The 9,220-nt window shown below is 32.8% G+C and overlaps 1 pseudogene; it reads left to right on the forward strand.

Annotated features, from left to right (window-relative positions):
- Nucleotides 1-1,897: 1,897 nt before the first annotated feature.
- Nucleotides 1,898-6,855, forward strand: LOC142534981 (germacrene A synthase-like; annotated as a pseudogene).
- The last annotated feature ends 2,365 nt before the right edge of the window (nt 6,856-9,220 follow it).

Consider the following 9,220-nt stretch of genomic DNA (forward strand, 5'->3'; position numbering starts at 1 on the left):
TAATCAACTAAAGATTGAAAAAAAAAGTAATTCCAAAAAAAATGGAAAAACACAAAGATAGGGAGATTATTGGGGAAATAACTGGTAAGAGTGAATTGAATAAACATTCTCATCTCATTCTCTGTACGCATATAATTTTGATGGGATAACAGTTCCAATTCTCCATTATCATATTTTACAAAAAAAATTCTTATCTTCATAATAATAATGATAATTTAAAGTTTTGTGCTTTGATATCTGAATTCATAGCAACAAAAATGGCCCAAATTCCAGAGAAAATTGTTTGCCCGATAAGTAACTTTGCTCCAAGCGTATGGGGGGATCAATCAGTTCTGGAGTTTTACATTCTACAATGAAGTAATTTGTTTCTATTTCCTTTGTTATCATCATAACTACAACTACAAAATTACTTGATTTTCTTCTACTAGATTTATTTAATGGGAAAATGTTTTTTTTTTATCTATTAAATTATTCAATTTTGGGTTATGATTATCTAAAGAAAATGAAAACAAATTATTTAAATGTACCAAAAACTTTTCAGTGGTAATTATTTAAACATAGTTTACTGTTTGTTTACTCGTGAATTCTTATAATTGAAGCCAACAATGATAAAAAAAATGGATTTCAAAAACTATTTATTTATGTAGATCCAAAGTGTCGATATTATAAAAAACTATATGTAATATTAATTATATACAATTCTAATATTTTAAATTATACAATAATTCATATATAACGTGTTTATCATTTTCTTAATAGAATGTCACATCCCGAGATTAGGCCCGTATAAACACAACAGTATATTGAATAGTTGAAAGATGAAGTGAAGACCCGGATTATCGGGTCAAAGGAAGGTCCAATTTAGACAATGTTTTTGGATGAAATAATAATCGAAATTTAAACATAGAAAAATAGCACCTAAAATTTAATTTCATAAATATAAATTATATCCTCTTAATTTTCGGTTTGATCCGAGTTCCACTCAGCATCCACATGATATTTCTAACTCTCCTACGAACAAAAATGACTCGATAAACCATATTTTTTTCCAGTCGAAGAAGTTTTGGTAAAATGCAAAATTTATTTATTCACATTGACATTTAACTAAAATTTAGCACATATTTTGTAAAATTTTCATTATTGCAATACATCTCTTGCTCCATCATGGATAAAGGTAGCGAATATTAATGATCTAACCCTTTTAAATTATACAATGATCGCACGTAATTTTATGCATTTCAATACAAAATGCATTATTACACTGATTATTTAAAGCTGGGAATAAAAATAAAAATATTTATTTTTTTTAAAAATGGAGCAACGCATATATTGGGGACTATTTGAGATTATATGGATATTTTTTTCTTTGAGGCTAGAGATCATGTGGTGTTAGTGTATTAGAGTCAACTTCCAGAAGAGATTCCCGACGGAAGATAATTAGGATAAGTAAAAAGATTAAAGTCAACTTCCAGAAGAGAAATGCATGATGGAATGCAAGTTGATGCCTATTATTTTAATATATATTAGTAAAAGATGCACACACGTTGCATCTGTTATTATTATTTTTAATTTGATCAAATAATAATAAACAATTAACACGAGATTATGTGGTGTTAGTGTATTAAAGTCAACTTCCGGAAGAGATTCTAAGAAGATTAGGATAAGTAAAAGATTCCAGGAGAGATTCCCGGCATATACACACACACACACATATATATATATATATATATGATGTTAGTGTATTAAAGTCAACTTCCGGAAGATTAGGATAAGTAAAAGATTCCAGGAGAGATTCCCGGCAGATATAAATATACATATATATAATATTATTATAGTTTTTTAATGATGTAATAATATAGTTTTAGGCTATATTTAAACGCATATCCAGCTAGGTTATCGCAAAAAAAGAAATAGTGAAAGTCTCGTTAAAATTGAGAGAATGCCATATAGTGAAGGAAAAAAAGAGTGATTTTGAGTATACAAGAAGAATAGAGTTGTAATACGACAATTTTATCGAAAAATATTATCATATTATAATTCATTTCATCAATATTTCTTTTTGTATCATATATTATACGTACTCAACAAAAATGAACCCGGAGGAAATTGTTCGCCCGATAGATAACTTTGCTCCAAGCCTTTGGGGGGATCAGTTCGCGAATTTCGCATTCGATGATGAGGTACTTTTTCTTCTAATGTTTATGTTTTTTTTTCGACGTGTTTAATTACGTGCGAAAGATTAGATTATTATTAAAACAATTGATTTTCCCAAAATTATTTCTGATCTCGCAATGTATATTTTAATAGTTTATATTTTTTTAAAAAAGGCTTGCATGCAATTATTATTGTTGTTTACATTTTTTTTATAATCGATTATACTAGACTTCAACGAAAAAAAGATTGGAAAAATTCACTTATCCAGGACGAATTGCCCTATTTTTTTAGTAGAAACTTTTGTTTATAGGCTATATTGATACTAAATTTAATTTCAAATAATTAAATTTCTTGTAAAACAACTTTTACCATAAATAATTAAAATCATATTTCAATTATTTATTTTGTAAGAAATTAATTTTATAAAAATTATTGTAGGGGTAAAATCGTCCGTAATTTCATAAAATATAAATTTAACCCAAAATTTTAAAAAATCAGAAAATTACCCCTGGCCCGAACAATTCAAGCCCACGACCCAGCGCGGTGCCCGAGATGTTCTCGGGTACCCGTCCGCGCCGCCCGCCCGCTGTCCGATCCGATCGGGCGCTGGCGGGCGCGCTGTGCGTTGGCCGCTCGCACAGGCGCGCAGGCCTTGCGCGCGCGCCGCGCGCCTGCCGTGCGCGCTCGCTGCGGGCGCGCCGCTCGGCGCCTGGCCCGCACGTTACGCTGCCCTGTGCGCGCGTCTGTTCCAGGCAGACCAAATTTTAATTTTTTTTTTCAAAAACAGATTTTTCAAAAATAATTTTTCGGGGCGTTTTTCATAAAATTCTTACGCGGTTAGAAATAATAAACTCAATACAATTTAATTAAAACACACGATTGAGAATAACCTGGCTCTGATACCACTGTTGGGACATCAAATTCTCGCACCCAAGAAGCAACGGAAGTTTAAAAATTTTTGTCTTGGGCGTCGTGTGTTCAAAACATTCATAGGGTATTAGAATTATACCTTTTCGTTCTAAACACTGGACTCCAAACAATTCTGATGTTTAAACGGATATAGCTCTTCTTGTAAATCTCTACGAACGGCTCTTCTCCTATGATCGCCTAATTAGGTCCACGATCGAAAACTGTTTTCCTCGTTTGGTTTGCACTAGAAAATCCAAACGATTTGCGCGTTGAGACTGTATTCTCCGAATTTCCAAAATCCGGAGACGAAGCGACACGGCGGTTGAAGAAACTTGTGGCCAAATTTTTCCCCTCAATTTTCAAGAGATGGCCGAGAGTTCCATCCTTCAAAAATCATGGTCTTTGGCTAATTAGTTCTTAATCAATTATTAAGCAATATTATGGATTCTTAATCCATAATTAAAACAAGTCTAATTTGTTTTAGGCGGCTGATTCGACTAGGAACCTGTTTAGAATATACGGTACACTTCCTAATGAGTTTCATGATCTTACGTTGTGACACAGACCTCATGGTACCTATTGTATATTCAAGGACTTTATCTATGCAGCTTGCATGGGTATACAGATAAAGTATAATGCCATAATCGAATAAAATCGTAAAATATTAATAAAATAAAGATTGTTTGGCATTAGAGTCAATAAAAAACCCCAGCCACAAGTTGGCTTGCCGGACACCTACTCCAACACTCGCAATGTATATTTTACATGTTTATATTTTAAAAAAGGCTTGCATGCAATTATTATTGTTGTTTACATTTTTTTTATAATCGATTATCTAGACTTCAACGAAAAAATGATTGGAAAAATTCGTTTATCCAGGATGAATTGCCCTATTTTTTTAGTAGAAACTTTTGTTTATAGGCTATATTGATACTAAATTTCTTCACATGCAAGAGACATGCATGTTAGATTATAAATACAAATTTAGGATGTTTAAATTTTGCTTCTGGTATAATATCGATTTTAATATGATCATATCTTTAAAGGGTTCCTGCTAATTTAATATGATCATATCTTTAAAGGGTTCCTGCTAATTTAATCTATTTCATGCATTTTGAAATTATAAGAGAATGTTTGATTGATGTATTTTATGCAGATAGCAAAAAAATATTCCAAGGAAATTGAATTGTTGAAAGATGAAGTGAAGACTAAGTTAACAAATCCAGAAGCAAAATGGTGGATACAATGAGTTTGATCGATGCACTAGAACGCCTTGGCGTATCGTATCACTTTGACGACGAAATCGAAGATAAATTGGAGCATTATTTTGGCCTGAATACAAATTATGAAGATGAGGCCTATGACTTAAACACAGTTTCAATCCATTTTCGATTGTTTAGGCAACATGGACTTCACTTAACTTCTGGTATATGCAATACAAGAAATATACATACATATATAAACGTACACGTGTGTGTGTGTGTGTGTGTATAAGATATATACCATAATTATCCTCTGAAAGATTGACTATCGTTATTATTTATGTTCAATCAGATGTATTTAGCAAATTCAGGGGTGGCGATGGAAAGTTCAAAGAGTCTCTTAAAAGTGATGTTAGGGGTTTATTGAGTTTGTATGAAGCAGCACATTTGAGAAAGCGCAAAGAAAATATACTGGAAGATGCCCTTGTTTTCACAAAAGACTGCCTCAAATCCATGGCAACAAACCTCCAATCACCCCTCAACAGACAAGTCGAGCATGCCCTCGTGCAACCATTGCATTTGGGGTATCCAAGATTTGAGTCACATCATTACATCACTGTCTACGAGGAGGATGTATATTCTAGAGATGAATCACTTTTGAAGTTTGCTAAATTAGACTACAATGCAGTGCAAATGTTGCACAAACAAGAACTCTATGAAGTGTCGAGGTAACATTGCTGTCATAACTTAATGTCGAACACACACACACACATTTTTATGTAACGAAGATTTAAGAAGTGACAATTTAAGACAGTCCTTACTTTTGGACAGGTTCATTAATTTTAACATGCATATCTTGAAACTTAAAATGTTTGTAATTAATTGTTCTTGTTATTTTACAGGTGGTGGAGAGAAATGAATCTTACATCCCAACTTCCTTATGCCAGAGATAGAATTGTCGAGTGTTACTTTTGGGCAATGGGAGCGTCTCATTTGCCACGATTTTCTCGAGCTCGAGTTATGTTGACAAAAGTCATCCAATTTTATCTTTAAACCGATGATACATTTGATGCTTATGGTACAATTGAAGAACTAGATACATACACTAAAGCAATTCAAAGGTAATTGAAAATAAAAAATTCACAACTTGGCTCTTAACAAATAAAATTTCTGCTCATAATTCGTTGTTGGTTGTTTCAGGTGGGATATTAGAGAGATTGATCTACTCCCGAGTACATGAAACCACTTTATACCGCCATTTTAAAACTCTATGCGGGATTTAAGGAAGATTAGCAAAGGAAGGAAGATCCTATGCCGTCGACGATACGATAGATGCAGTATTAATTTTCTCATTATATTACAAGATAAAATCATTTCATCTGATTATATTGAATCCGACATATATGTTTGTAATTTGTATGCGATGTTGTTTAGTTCAAAGAACAGTGAGGAGCTACAATGTGGAGGCCAAGTGGTTATTGAGGGTTACTTGCCACCATTTTGGGAGTACCTTAGCAACGCGCTCACAACTTGTGCTTACTTCTTCCTTCGAATGCATCATTGATGGGAACGGATTTTGCTACGAAGGTAGAGTTCGAATGGCTGAATATGATGCCGAGGATTCTTGGAGCAAGCCTAGAATTAGTCGTTTGGTTGGTGATAAAGGCTACATACAAGGTACAAACTGGATGACCATGATGTCTATATATCTAAGTCTAATCTGTAAAAGATTAATGATTGCGATACATGAAGGAAAAGGCGAGCTTTTTAACAGTATTTATGCCTAGATACCTGATGGAATTGGAAAATCTTTCTTTCTAATCTTATAGGTTTGAACTTCATTTCCAAGGTCCACGTACATGTGAAACTAATCATTATCATATATGCTTTCATCAATTCAAATATATTTTTATTTCATGAAAATGATTAACCTCAGTCCATGAACAAGTTAATTGTACGGCCTTACAAATACCTAAAGATTGCAACTGGATGGAATGATTTCAGTGGATTTGGTCTCAATCCATTGTATCAGTTTGAGTAAAAAAAAAAAATGATCTATACTTTTCAAATCCTTTTATCACAAATACTTCGGTCCAAACACAATCTAAACTTTATTCAGTAGTTTTAAAGGTAGTTTCTTAGGGTTCCGGAGGTAGCTTGCATGTGTATAGTACTTTATTCAGTAGGTTAAATCAGTATCTCTTACATATGCTCAACATATTCGTAGGTCGAAAAAGGAAGAGGCCAAAAATCCACCGGTATCGACTGCTACATGAAGGATTACGGTGTGACAATGGAAGAGGCAATGAATAAGATTGAGGAAATGACTACAGATGCGTGGAAGGATGTTAATGAGGATTTCAAGAGACCATTTCCGTGTTCGAAGGAGGTTCTTATGATAATCCTCAACATCACAAGGGTAATAGATGTAATATACAAGAACAATGAAGATGGATATACTCAACCAGAAAAGGTTATAAAGCCCCTCATAGTTGCAATGTACATCGAACCCTTCAAGATTTAGACATTTCAAATCAATGTAAGCATTGTTTTTGTTTCTGTTAACTATGTTTGATCAAGAATGTAACCTTTAACTTGAATAAAATTAATTTAAAATAATTAGTTGTATTGTGCTAGAAAATTATGTTTCCTCGTGTACTTTATCTAATGTTTAAGGAATTTTTTTCTTAAAAAATAGAACCTCCTTTGGAAAAAAACACATAATACAAACTTGAGATCATGTGTTTTATTTAAAGAATGTTACAAATCAAAAAAGATTTTTGACCAGGATCAAACACCTAATTAACTGCCCATTTAATATGAGGTGCATGCATTATTTTCATTGTCATCAGCGTACATTTTTAATTGTTCATGAACCTGTTTGAATAGATTAATGCGTCTGTAAATTGGACAAATGTTTACCTAAGTTGTGTTAATTGTTATTTCCCAATGGAGAGACAATTCTTCAACTTAATTTTCATTTGATATGATGTGTTCTTTTCTATTTCTTATGTTGTTTAAACATTAGGTGCAAGAGATTATACTATTATTATTAGTTTCAAAATTCAATATTGACTTAATGGTCAATCATGGCAAAGATGTTGATGCAGTAAATATACAATGTTACCGAAATTAGTAGATCTGAGTGATCAGTCATCCGTGTGTCTAGATGATCCTTCAGTGGTTCTCACAAGTAAACTTTGGGGTCACCACCTATATCACGAACAATGTTAGAGTGTTTGAGGATACCCGGAGATAACCTTCCGACGCTTAAGTCAGGGATCACTTCAAGAAATGTACTCCGGAAACTAGAGATTGTTTAGAGTAAAAAATAGAGTATATATACCTTGAAATGAGGATGATCTTCCGTTTATTTTCCAAGATTGATAATAAGCTTGAAGGTGTGACCCATTTCTTTTGGGTTTAATGACATTTTTTTTAGAGTTTTTCAACAAAATCATAGTTCTACACAACTATGACATGGTAAACAATATGCGGAAGCTGTTCAAGCGTTACCTCCGGTCATCGAATATTGTACGTTTTCTGTTTTCCTCCAATTGAAAACCTTCTAAGCACTCCAACTATATTGGAAACAAAACATATATAGATTTCTTAAGCTTATATACCAAATGTTTACCATTACTAGAGAAGAATCCTTCAGGTTGTTTCATATAAACCTCTTCCTCTAATTCTCCGTTGAGAAAAGCATTTTCGCATCCATTTTTAGTAAATCTAAGTCAAAATATGCAACTAATGCTAGAATGATATGAAGAGAATCTTTCTTAGATACAGGAGAAAAAGTCTCCTTATAGTCAATTCCTTCCTGCTGAGTGAATCCTTTATCTATGAGTTTTGATTTATATCTTTCAATGTTGTCTAATGAGTCTTTCTTGTTTTGAAGACTCATTTACATCAAATGGATTTTACACCATCAGACAACTGAACAAGATCTCATACTCCAATAAATGCCATAGAATTCATCTCTTTTTCATAGCACTAAACCATAATTTTGATTCATTACAACCAATGGATTTTAAAACGTTTCAGGCATCATTTTCAGCTCCAATGTTAAAATCCAATTTTTGTAAATACACACATAATCACTAGATATAGTTGATCTTCTAATTCTAGTAGATCTCCTTAGGTTGTTTGGTTGATCAACAATTTTCTTGTTGTTCTTCATTAACAACTTGATCTACTAGATTTTCATCAGCGATTTTTGGAACTTTAGTAACCGGTTGCCTAACACTTGTTTGGTCTTGAGGAGTGTGAATAACGATCAATCTATCATTTGAATAAGAGGGGTTGTGAATTATTGTGATCTTTCTAAAAAAAACTATGTCATTTGAATGATCACTCCCACTAATCAAGTCATTTTAAATAAATTTTGCATTTCTTGATTCTAAAATTCTAGTGTTTTGAGGTTTACAATATAATCTGTACCCTTTGGATTTTGGGCATATCCGATGAAATATCAACTTATAGTTCTTGGGTCCAGTTTCTTTTCATGTGAGTTACAAACTCTTATTTCTGAATGAAACCCCAATGGATATATGTTGCAAACTCAGTTTTCAACATTTTAATAATTCAAATGGCGTATTTGGAACAGCCTTAGTTGAACTCGATTTAATATATACATATTCCCATGCTCTTGGAGAAACTTCGCAAACGGACAAGGTGTCTGTCCTTCTCATGTATTTACCATATATTCTCCACCGAACCGTTGTCTATTATTGTGTTTTTTTTGCTACGACAACGGTTTTTAAAAACCGTTGTCTTTCAGCTGGTTTTATTAGAGCTATGACAACAGTTTTTTAAAACGTTGTCTTTTCTTAGGTTTTATATGGTTAACGACAACGGGTTTACAAAAACCGTTGTGGTATAATTTTTTTTAAAAAAATTTGTAGTGTTATATACACTTGCAATAAAAGGGAGAAGAAAAGAAAGAAAACCCA

Source organism: Primulina tabacum, unplaced genomic scaffold (genome assembly GCF_025594145.1).
Source record: "Primulina tabacum isolate GXHZ01 unplaced genomic scaffold, ASM2559414v2 Contig773, whole genome shotgun sequence".
Classification (NCBI taxonomy): Eukaryota; Viridiplantae; Streptophyta; class Magnoliopsida; order Lamiales; family Gesneriaceae; genus Primulina; species Primulina tabacum.